At 43.1% G+C, this 12,178-nt stretch overlaps 1 protein-coding gene across 1 annotated transcript in view; it reads left to right on the forward strand.

Moving 5' to 3' along the window:
• Positions 1-12,178, forward strand: part of LOC124788262 (oxysterol-binding protein-related protein 1-like) — a 421,041-nt gene that overhangs the window by 287,811 nt on the left and 121,052 nt on the right. The window lies entirely within an intron of this gene.

The raw sequence follows: 12,178 nt of genomic DNA on the forward strand, positions 1-12,178 counted from the left end.
TGACAATGTTTGTTAATGTGAAAAATGCCGAGATGCGCCATAGTACGGAGTACACGTCAAAGTGTAGGCTCCCCTATAAGTGGCTTGGTAAGGAGGAGGAAGACAACTTTATACCAGATCCAATAGGACCACGTCTTGTAAACCTTCGGGTTTAATGATAGCTTTACTTCAAGGTCGAAGGATATAGTCTAGATGAAGAAGTTAATTCAGTGATGCTACGGTTGCGTCCAGGGAAGTATTGTATGTTCCGACATGAGAACGTCCTTACTTATCCGGCTAGAAACGCCCAAGGTTAATCTGAAGGCCACGAGGGTGAAATGAGAGGTGTTTGGTCTCCACAATTGCCAAGTTTTAGCATTACCGACCCGTTGTTCTTTATATGGGGAAAAACAATTAAGGATCCAGTATCTCTCTACAGCATATCTCAAATAATTTCATCGGTTTCTCTGCGTTGTGGTGACCGTTTAAATCTATATCCAGTCATCACTATGAAGATTCGGGCTGATCGGTCGCATTAAGCGACCGTACAGCTTATTATGTGAGTGCTCGTACCTTTCGTTGAACCCCTGTTAACGGCTCGGAAGGAATCTCAGATAGAGCATGAAAGTAATGCTGCGCATGACTAATACTGACATAATTTTTCTTTTAGGTAATGCATTCATATCGACATCTCCAGAACGGTTCAGATAACTAGTTACCTGTTGGTGGAGTGACAAGTGCTGTTCCTCTATCAGAAACGGGCCTGTGGCGCTATGGAGGGCAAGAGCAACCTTCCATTATCGACCATAGCTCTTTTTTTACCACAGGTTTAGCACCCGACGTAATTGTTGTTCATTTTATTAACGTCCCAAGCGTGTCATTATGCGTGTGTTTTTGAATATTTAATGAAAATTTTGAACGTTTGCATTATTTAACCAGATACGTCCGCGAGTATTGCTGTAAGGACGCTAAAGACCTCAATGCCGAGCACCGTAAAACCTATAGCCATGGTATTTGATTCGTAACACTTGTTTTTTAAACTGCCGAATATTGCTTCGTCCGAAGACATTTCTTGTACGTTATCTAGGGCAGCGTAATGATTTTCGAATCACAGAGACGGAGAACAAACTTTTAACGACGATGACGATTGCCACATCCGACGTAGTAACTACCTTAATGTCTTCTTTACGTCGTATACCTGTTAAAGGCACATACCTGAAGGGAACTAAAAGTTAGTCAGCAGTTGCACTTTCATCAAAAGAAGTGCTCTACCACCCGTTCCTCCGCTCCATTCCCTCTTCGTCGCCACGCCCTGAGTGTTCGCAGCTCGCAACACGTGCGGTCCGCAAAGCAAAAGCTCTAATTGACTCTGGGTAGGGACGTCCCAGTTAACAGTTTTGAGGCACGTAACAAAGGCCCAACTACACTTCCTGCGCCTTGCATCATCTCAAGTACGTTGCTAATGATGTTTCCTCTTCGAGAATGGTGCTCGAAGTTCTCTTACCACCAGACGTTGAGACGCAGGACTCATATTCTGGAGGAGTGGAATCCAGATTCCCGTATTGCAGTCCTGATTAAAATGTTCCATATTTTCCGTAGATCATTTAAGGCGGTCACTGGACTAGATATTTTGATCAGCCGACTGTCGCTTCCTTCCACACTTCTTTTCCACCAGAAATAAGACAGGTTCTCATAAATTTTTAACTATAGCAATGGGGGAAAAAAACCAACGTTCAAATTCGATGTTGGTGTTAGTCTTGTCTGCGTGTTCACCCTACGGTGCGACATATTTTTTCAACGATGGACGACTTGATGGAGACTGTCGTTATAGAAGTCTGCCGTTCCTAGTTCCACCTTGAAAATCACATCGTTGGCATTCTAGAAGCGCCCGCCACGCAATGGCGTTTTCTTTCCAGGAAAGCTTCCCCCAACGCCTCATCTTATTAGCCCACCATACTCTCGTCGGAAAATTTCGACAGTATACTCCTGTGACAGTTTGCTCCTTACAAGCATAATACACACTGATCAGCCAGAACATTATGCCGACCGTCCTACTGTCGATACAAACCTGTCCAGGCGGTAGCAGCGTCACCTGCTAGTCAGCCACACGCACAATGGATATATCAGTGAGCGTGCTGTCCGTGTGTAGAGTAAGGAGCCGGCCGGTGTGGCCGAGCGGTTCTAGGCGCTTCAGTCTGGAACCGCGTGACCGCTACGGTCGCAGGTTCGAATCCTGCCTCGGGCATGTATGTGTGTGATGTCCTTAGCTTAGTTAGGTTTAAGTAGTTCTAAGTTCTAGGAGACTGCTGGCCATAGATGTTAAGTCCCATAGTGCTCAGAGCCATTTGAACCATTTTTAGAATGAGGAAGACTCGCAATCTATCTGAATTAGACCAAGGGCAGATTGTGATGGGCCGGAGGTTCGGCACGAGCCTTTCGGAAACTGAACGACTTGTCGGGCGTTCGAGGAGTGCTGTGCTGATTGCCTTCAAGACGTGGCAAAACCTAGTGAAACCACGGGAAGTCGTATGGTTGGGCGGCCATCACTCATTACAGATGTCGGACATCGTAGGCTGGGCAGACTGGTAAAACAGGACATGCGGCGAACTGTGGCGGAATTAACATCAGATTTTAATGCTCGGCAGAGTACAAGTGTGTCTGAGCACACAGTGCACGAAAACTCCTAGCGATGCGTCTTCGCAACAGAAGACTCATGAATTTGCCATCGTTAACACTACGACGTCGGCAATTAGGACGGAAATGGTACATGACCATCGCCACTCGACATTGGCGCAGTGACACAGCGTTGAATGGTCTGGCGAATCCCGATACCTTCTCCATCATATCGATGGGAGGGCCCTAATCCGTCGTCTTCCAGGGGAACAGCTGCTTGACACCTGTACTGCGAGATGGAGAGAAACTGGCGGCGGCTCATTTATACTCTGGGGAACATTCACGTGGGCATCCACTGGTCCAGTGGAGGCCGTGCAAGGTACCACGATGGCCAAAGTGTTCGTACAACTGTTGCAGACCACGTAAACCCTTCATCGCGATCATGTTTCCCGACGGCAGTGGCATTTTTCAACAAGATAGTGCGCCATGTCACAAGTGCAATAGTGAGATGGAATGCCTCGAGGAACACAGTGTCGAGTTCCAATGGATGGCTCGCCAGATCTGCACCCGTTCGAAAACGTGTGCGATGTGATTGAACGTGGCGTCAGAGCTCATTGCCACCTCCCCGGAATAGACAAATTGTGCGTGCACATGTGATGCCAACTCCCTGCAGCGACAGAACAATTGCCAACTGCTGCGGAACAACCGATAATAATTTCTACGGAGCGCTTGACCAATAATAGAGTGGTAAGGCGCACTAATTTCGAATAGCTTACGAAATCTAAGAATATGGTTGGCTAAAATTCAGCTGGAATCTCCCGAAAATGACCGATATACGTAGAACATAATTGATTTTGATTATATATAACATTTTATAGTGAAAGTCAACAGATTACATTTAATAATTTATGTCAAAGAAATGTACATTTTGGAGAGTGTACTAAAAGGGTGCCCTGTTTCAGGTAGTGTGGTTCTTAATTTCGATTAGGGTTACTTCATAGGTGAAATTCAGGAGATCATACCTGTAGGAATATTCTTTTATCATAAAAAGAAAAAAGGTGGTATTGATATATTCAAATTTGATTGCAATAATACAACAGTCTATATAACTACACTGCGACTATCATTTGCAGTTTTCATATTTGTACGTCTTCCAGCCATTTCTTTAAAGTCAGTACCGCCGTTAGACTGTTGTTTATTTACGCCTATAGTAGCAGTCCAGTGGCAATCAGAGAAATTCCAAGATCCTGTCAGTGGGCTGGAAACACAAAACACGCTAACAGTCTCTACCCTCCCACTGACTTCTCTCAGTATAATCGAGAACCTCAGCAAGAAAAAATCCCGGCGCACCATTTCAAACACATAAAGATCTTAACGCCGCACCAAGACTGAACGTTTCAGTTCCTATAGAAACAATGTAGTTTATTCCCATTTAAGAAACGTTGCCACGTTTATTGATGTGGTTTCCGATCTTCTGCCGAGTAGTTTCCGTTCTATGCACAATATTTCGGGACCGACCCAGTCGCCTTCATCAGGTGCTGCGAGTTTTGCTGTTACGTGTATTCACTACCTAGACCCCAACCAGCGAAACTCGCAGCAACTGAGGAAGAAGAATGGGTCGCTCTCCAAAATACTGCTCATAAAATGGAAACTACAACTCGGCAGAACATCTGGAAGCACTCAGTCACGCCGAGGAACCTTATAAATCCCGTTGCCATCCACGATTGTTGCCTCGACCAACACTTCTTGTCGCTTCTACAACTAATATAAGCCAATTTAGGCGAAATCACAGTACAATCGACTTTAGAAGTCACAGTCCTCCGTTTGTCACTGCAGGAAATCTTCCACTGTAAATCCAAGTGCGCCAACGACAAATGTTCCTCTGTACAACTTGGTAACCGCCGATAACACTCCGCCTTCTGATCCCGCAGAAGTGGGCTTCTTTACTCCACCGAAAGTGCACCATAGGCGCCTCGATTTTTCTGCTTTATAGCACTTCTTGAAATTCACTGCTTGTTTGAAGCATTTTAGCTGGCTAGTGCTGTGGTTGCGGAATGGGTGGCTTGTTTCTCAACCAAGGTCAATCGCATTGGTTCAGTCACCTCTAAAGCCTCTACCACCCATCAGTTAAATGCTGCTGCTTGGCAGAATCGTACGTAATATATTTAAAAAAAAAACTAAATATCAGGAGTCATCGTGGGGAGCACTCTGAATACGGTCTGGCGATCAACCCAGATCTCTAGTATAATAACGACCAACAATCAAAACATAAAATTTCGCATTTACTTCCATGACTACACACAGGTGGAACGACTAGCCGTGGTTTTATCCAGGCAGATTCCAGTCAGACAAGGATTAGATTAGATATACATTTTGTTCAATAGATCATCAAGGATACATATTTAGAAAAAAGAATATCATAATGTTTCTTCCATAGGTATTAAGCGAAATATTTCTCATACATGTGCAGTAAGTAAAAACATTCTTAAACTTATTTTTCATTTAACAGATACTAAAAAATTGTCACAAAACACTGAGGTGCGTATGATAAATCTTAGAGTTTATAACAATTTTTTACTTTGATCACTTTACTGCACTGAAGGTGTGCAGAAGTCAAATTTTACGTGCACGTTATTTCATATTCTTAATAATGTATTCATCCACTGGTTCTTCTAAGAAAATTGTCAGTGGAGTGGGAGAAATTGGGCTTCAATTTATTCTTAAGGTCCTCTTAAACTGAACTTTATTAATAATTAAACTCTATATGGATACTGGAAAGTTATTGAAAATGTATATTCCTGAATACTGGACACACATCTGGACCAAAATAAGTGACTTTGAATGTTTATGAGGATTATTCCTATTACTAGTATTGATTGGGGGAGGGGGCGAGGAGAGCCCTTTGCCACAATGCTTGCGAAAGGTTTGCAGTTTCAGTTTTTGCCCTGCAGCGAACGAAAAACTTGGATTGAATCGAGGGACGCCTCTATTTTATTATGTAGACAGTACTGGTGCAGGTAGATATTTAAAATCACACTGTGTGTATAGGTGTGTGTCTGCGTCTGATAGCAGAGTAAGAACTATGAGATAAGTAGCGCATGTAGAGCGACTGCGTTCCGTTCAGTACGCTACCTATAATCCGTTCATCGTAAAAATAAACCTGATGCGAGCAAACACAAACGTGATGATTGGTCAGAAACCGTAAACACGTACACTCGTGTTGTTAGGCTTTTGGAAGTGGGTCCAGCTTATGTATTAGATTCTATCAAGCAGCAGCATTTAATTGATGGATGCCACCCATTCCGCAACCACAGCACCAGCCAGCTAAAATGCTTCAAACAAGCAGTGAATTTTAAGAAGTGTTATAATGCATAAAAATTGCACAGAGGAACATTTGGCGTAGGCGCGCTTGGATTCACAGTGGAAGATATCCTGAAGTGACAAACGGAAAAGTGTGACTTTTAAAGTAGAGTGTACTGTGATTTCGCCCAAGTTGGCTTGTATTAGATGTAGAAGCTAACAGATATAGACTGGGACACTCAGATGTTTAGAACGGGTGGTAGGGACAGAGCATCGAATGACATTATACTGAGTGCACTATCCGAAAATTACCTCGAGCAATTAAACAGAGAACCGACTCGCGGAGATAACATCTTGGATCTACTGATAACAAACAGACCCGAACTATTCGACTCTGTAAGCGCAGAACAGGGAATCAGTGATCATAAGGCCGTTGCAGTATCCCTGAATATGGAAGTAAATAGGAATATAAAAAAAGGGAGGAAGGTTTATCTGTTTAGCAAGAGTAATAGGAGGCAGATTTCAGACTACCTAACAGATCAAAACGAAAATTTCTGTTCCGACACTGACAATGTTGAGTGTTTATGGAAAAAGTTCAAGGCAATCGTAAAATTGCGTTTTAGACAGGTACGTGCCGAGTAAAACTGTGAGGGACGGGAAAAACCCACCGTGGTTCAACAACAAAGTTAGCAAACTACTGCGAAAGCAAAGAGAGCTTCACTCCAAGTTTAAACGGAGCCAAAACCTCTCAGACAAACAGAAGCTAAACGATGTCAAAGTTAGCGTAAGGAGGGCTATGCGTGAAGCGTTCAGTGAATTCGAAAGTAAAATTCTATGTACCGACTTGACAGAAAATCCTAGGAAGTTCTGGTCTTACGTTAAATCAGTAAGTGGCTCGAAACAGCATATCCAGACACTCCGGGATGATGATGGCATTGAAACAGAGGATGACACGCGCAAAGCTGAAATACTAAACACCTTTTTCCAAAGCTGTTTCACAGGGGAAGACCGCACTGCAGTTCCTTCTCTAAATCCTCGCATGAACGAAAAAATGGCTGACATCGAAATAAGTGTTCAAGAAATAGAAAAGCAACTGATATCGCTCAACAGAGGAAAGTCCACTGGACCTGACGGGATACCAATTCGATTCTACACAGAGTACGCGAAAGAACTTTACCCCCTTCTAGCAGCCGTGTACCGCAAGTCTCTAGAGGAACGGAAGGTTCCAAATGATTGGAAAAGAGCACAGATAGTCCCAGTCTTCAAGAAGGGTCGTCGAGCAAATGCGCAAAACTATAAACCCTCGCGTATCATGTCATTTCTGGAAACCCAGAATCTACTCTGTAGGAATCAACATGGATTCCGGAAACAGCGATCGTGTGAGACCCAACTCGCTTTATTTGTTCATGAGACCCAGAAAATATTAGATACAGGCTCCCAGGTAGATGCCATTTTCCTTGACTTCCGGAAGGCGTTCGATACAGTTCCGCACTGTCGCCTGATAAACAAAGTAAGAGCCTACGGAATATCAGACCAGCTGTGTGGCTCGATTGACGAGTTTTTAGCAAACAGAACACAGCATGTTGTTCTCATTGGAGAGACGTCTACAGACGTTAAAGTAACCTCGGGCGTGCCGCAGGGGAGTGTTATGGGACCATTGCTTTTCACAATATATATATATATATAAATGACGTAGTAGATCGTGTCGGAAGTTCCATGCGGCTTTTCGCGGATGATGCTGTAGTATTCAGAGAAGTTGCAGCATTAGAAAATTACAGCGAAATGCAGGAAGATCTGCAGCGGATAGGCACTTGGTGCAGGGAGTGGAAACTGACCCTTAACATAGACAAATGTAATGTATTGCGAATACATAGAAAGAAGGATCCTTTATTGTATGACTATATGATAGCGGAACAAACACTGGTAGCAGTTACTTCTGTAAAATATCTGGGAGTATGCGTGCAGAACGATTTGAAGTGGAATGATCATATAAAATTAATTGTTGGTAAGGTGGGTACCAGGTTGAGATTCATTGGGAGAGTCGTTAGAAAATGTAGTCCATCAACAAAGGAGGCGGCTTACAAAACACTCGTTCGACCTATACTTGAGTATTGCTCATCAGTGTGGGATCCGTACCAGGTCGGATTGACGGAGGATATAGAGAAGATCCAAATAAGAAAGGCGCGTTTCGTCACAGGGTTATTTGGTAAGAGTGATATCGTTACGGAGATGTTTAGCAAACTCAAGTGGCAGACTGCAAGAGAGGTGCTCTGCATCGCGTTGTAGCTTGCTGCCCGGGTTTCGAGAGGGTGCTTTTCTGGATGAGGTATCGAATATATTGCTTCCCCCTACTTATACCTCCCGAGGAGATCACGAATGTAAAATTAGAGAGATTGGCTTTTGCTGTGGTCACCATGTTCTCCAAATATCACATGCTTTGAAAACATCAGGTCATGGGATGCCGAGAGGCCGGCAATAAGTAATATATCTTGTTTGTTATTCTTCCTGATGTCGCAGTTCTAATGGCCAGCAACGTATATTTTTCCGTATGATGTGAATACATTTCCATTGGTACATGACAAAGATCCAAGAGGATTACGGCTCCAGTGATTTTGTAACTTCCAGCTCCAACTTCCAACTCTCCATTTTCAACTACTTCATTGTTGACAACACTGAAGTCCAAATTTTATTTCTTCCCTCGGTGATCGGCATTCGCTTCGCATATGTGTGATTTTAGTCGCGTGTGTTCGCTGCATTCCAGTAATGGCACTGAGACTACAGCCTGTTGCATTGCAGATGCACACTGTCTCTTTTCGGACGTATTTTGCCTGCCCATTACTTATTCAGAGCAAATGAAAACAAAGATAATTAGTGATATAAGTCGTTCCGTGTATTACATGATACACCTGATGGTGAAAAAATGAAAGAATATCGTTGCCTAGACCGAACCAGTTTTCAGAATTGCAGTTTCGAGCTTAAGCATGTGAAAACATTTCAATCCAGTTGCAGTAATTCCCTTAGAAAATCTTTGAGTTTACATTGGCAGGCATCGCCAATAAAACGGTTATAAAACGATAGATCAAAGAAAACAGAGTTTACAAAATATTTCTAATCGGAGATACCAGAGCGAGCCACCGAGCAAGGTAATGCAGATTTTTAGGGACTGGACTCGTACTCTGGAGGAATCGGGTTGAAATCCCTGCCCTACCCTCAATTTACGGGTTTTCTTCTTTTCCGTAAATAATTTTAAGGGGATTGTTGAGATGTTTCCTTAGACATGAACCACAAGTTTCTTGATCTATTCTTATCGATTCCAAGCATGTACTCAGTCTTTAAGGTCATCGTCGTCAACGAGATGTTAAACCCTAATATTCCTTCCTACTTTCCAGAGTGAGTCCTCACTACCCTCAGGGGCCTATTGCTAAGAACCCCTCATAGATGTGATGGTCTGCAGCGAGTTGCTCGTGGTGTTGGCCCCATAATGTAAACTGATGAATCTGAAAATCCTAGGAAGCTCAGACCAAAGATAAAGTCGATGGAAGTAGCCAAGCCTTCCAACAAATCTGTTGTCTTGTGCTGAAACTGAAGACAACAGACATAAAGACGAAATGCACTGATCTGAAGTGGTCGAAAGCTGTCAGACAGGTACTTCAGTATTTCCATGCCTGCGAGATTGGACAAAATTTCATCCTCCTGTGAGCTTATTTTCAGTACAGAAAAAGATCAGTGCTACAGATGAAGAGTGGTGTCAGTTACATGATGACTACTGGGTGTGTCAGAGATGTTACTGGAATTTTTGAAGTGGAGATCGCAACACTTAATTCACACATGGCATCATGCTAACAGTGGATGTAGGTGCACAGGTAGATTCCGACTTCCTAGATTTGCGATAACCTTTCGTCACTGTACCACTTTGCTGACTAATAATCAATATTTCGACATACACGGTATCTTCACAGACATGCTAATGTCTCGATACCTTTTTGACTAATAAAAAATAGTGCGTTATCCTTTAATTTAGAAATGAAAGTAACATCGTATGTTCCTCGATGGAGCATAATAGGGACAACAACATACTCATTATATGTAAATGATTTGTCAGGCAGAGTGAGGGGAAATATGAGACTGTTCGCTGATAATGCTGTTGTTCACAGGAAAATATCTTTCTTTGGCCAAAGGAAAGGAAATGCTGAAAAGTTTGGCCAAAATTTGCGCCTAGCGTAATGAAATATTTTCGAGGAGCGTTCAGTAACTAATGCGACAATTTCTTTCTGAAAGCGCTAGTTTTAATCAGGACTCCAAACCACCATATTATTTCCCACTCTTTTGGCTACAAAATCATATTTTTCAACGTTATATCTGTTCAATGCGACAGACAGCCTCACCCCACCTTGCTGGGTGAGCCTGTATGCCCGCATGGCGCCACTCTACTGGTCGACGTCGGAGCCAACGTCTTGCTGCATCAACAACCTCTCCATTATTGCTTCCTTTGGAGTGCATCCTTCGTTGGGCCAAATAGGCGGTAGTTTATAGATCAGGGTTGTAGGTTAGGTGTGGGATAACAATGCAGTGAAGATTAGTGAGCAGCTCTCGGGTGTGCAGACTTGTGTGAGGTTTTGTGTTCTCATAAAGGAGAAGTTCGTTTGCATTTTTGTGGCGACAAACACGCTGAAGTGGTTTCTTCAATTTCCTGAAGGTAACACAACACACTTCATAGGTGATCGTTGCACTATGAGGGAGGACATCGAACAGAATAAACCTTTCAGAGACCCAGAAGACCGTTGCCTTGACTTTACCGACTGAGGCTCCAGTTTTGAAGTTTTTCTTCAACAGGACAGGTGGTGTGGCTCCGCTCCGTGGGTTGCTGTTTTGTTTCCGGTTGCTATAATGACAGACGTCCCGCCCAAAGACCCACCGTGCTTTTGTTCACTGTCAAGTCTCCATACACACTCTCCAAGCGCCTATGGACATCTGCAATTAGGCAAATGCCGGGATGGTTCCTCTGAAAGGGCACGGCCGACTTCCTTCCCCATCCTTCCCTAATCCGGTGAGACCGATGACCACGCTGTCTGGTCTCCTTCCCCAAACAACCAACCAACCATCTGCAATTCTCTGGTTTTCCGCCAAAAGGAACTCACTGATAGCGATGGATGTGTTAAAGCTCTCTGCTTGGTCGCACCTCCATTACAGACGCTATTTTATAAACTACTTATAGCGTTGCTACCTATCAGAACTTTATGAAACTAGAGGGGCCGAAGTGGGAATATTCCACAATGTCCCACAGCAGATTCCTCAGTCTTTCAACCAAAATTGGCCGAGAAAAAAAGTGTTGCATTACTTATTGAACGTGACTTGTAAATGCAATATAATGCTCTTAACAAAGAGAAAGAACTCGATAGCATCCAATTAAAATATTAGTGGCGAATATAGAGGGCACGTCACATCATTAAAATGTTTTGGGATACTACTGAGAAGCGATATAAAATTGGGCAATGCATAGAGAAGGCGAATGGTGGAGATAGGTTGGAAGGAGTCTGGGAAATTGTTGTGAATCTGTTAAGCAAATCGCATACAAGGAGCTAATGTGACTAACTCTAGCACAATTCTCCAGCCTCTGGAATCTTCAACCGTGGGGGATGACAGCAGACATTGAACTAATTTAGAGGCATGCCGCTAGGATCATGAGAGATCAGTACTCTCCATACGGAAGTCTGAGTTTCCCCGGGGATCTTCATTAGGAATTGTTGGAAGAAAAGCGATCTTGTTTTTGCAAAAATCCTGTTGCATACACTTAGGAAACCCATATTAGAGGAACCTATGTGACATTTCTGCTGCCACCCTGATATATCTGGCACAGGCTTCATGAGATCCAGGGATATTAGATAGTGCACAAGACATACTGACATGTATTTTTGCTTTTGCAATATGTGATTGGGACATGAGAGAAGATTGCTAATATTGCTATGAAGTGCCTTCAGCTCTGCACTATGTAGTGCCTTACAGAGTATGTATATGAATTTAAATATAAATATATACAGGAACTGACACTCTCTGTACACATTTAAGTCAATGCTTTCATAATTAAAGGAATCAATGTATCTGAATAGCATCAAGGCACGATGGCAGTGGATGGGGGGAGACAATATTTGTGAAATGTCCATATTGATCTGTATCGAAAGTGGATCATGAGTGCAGCACTGCAGGAAAACTGCTTATAAGCAGAGATTCCACCAGAATCATAAATATCAAAAGAGTTCATTGAACTTTGTATCATATGGGACTTTGA

The sequence above is a fragment of the Schistocerca piceifrons genome, chromosome 1, assembly GCF_021461385.2.
Source record: "Schistocerca piceifrons isolate TAMUIC-IGC-003096 chromosome 1, iqSchPice1.1, whole genome shotgun sequence".
NCBI lineage: Eukaryota > Metazoa > Arthropoda > Insecta > Orthoptera > Acrididae > Schistocerca > Schistocerca piceifrons.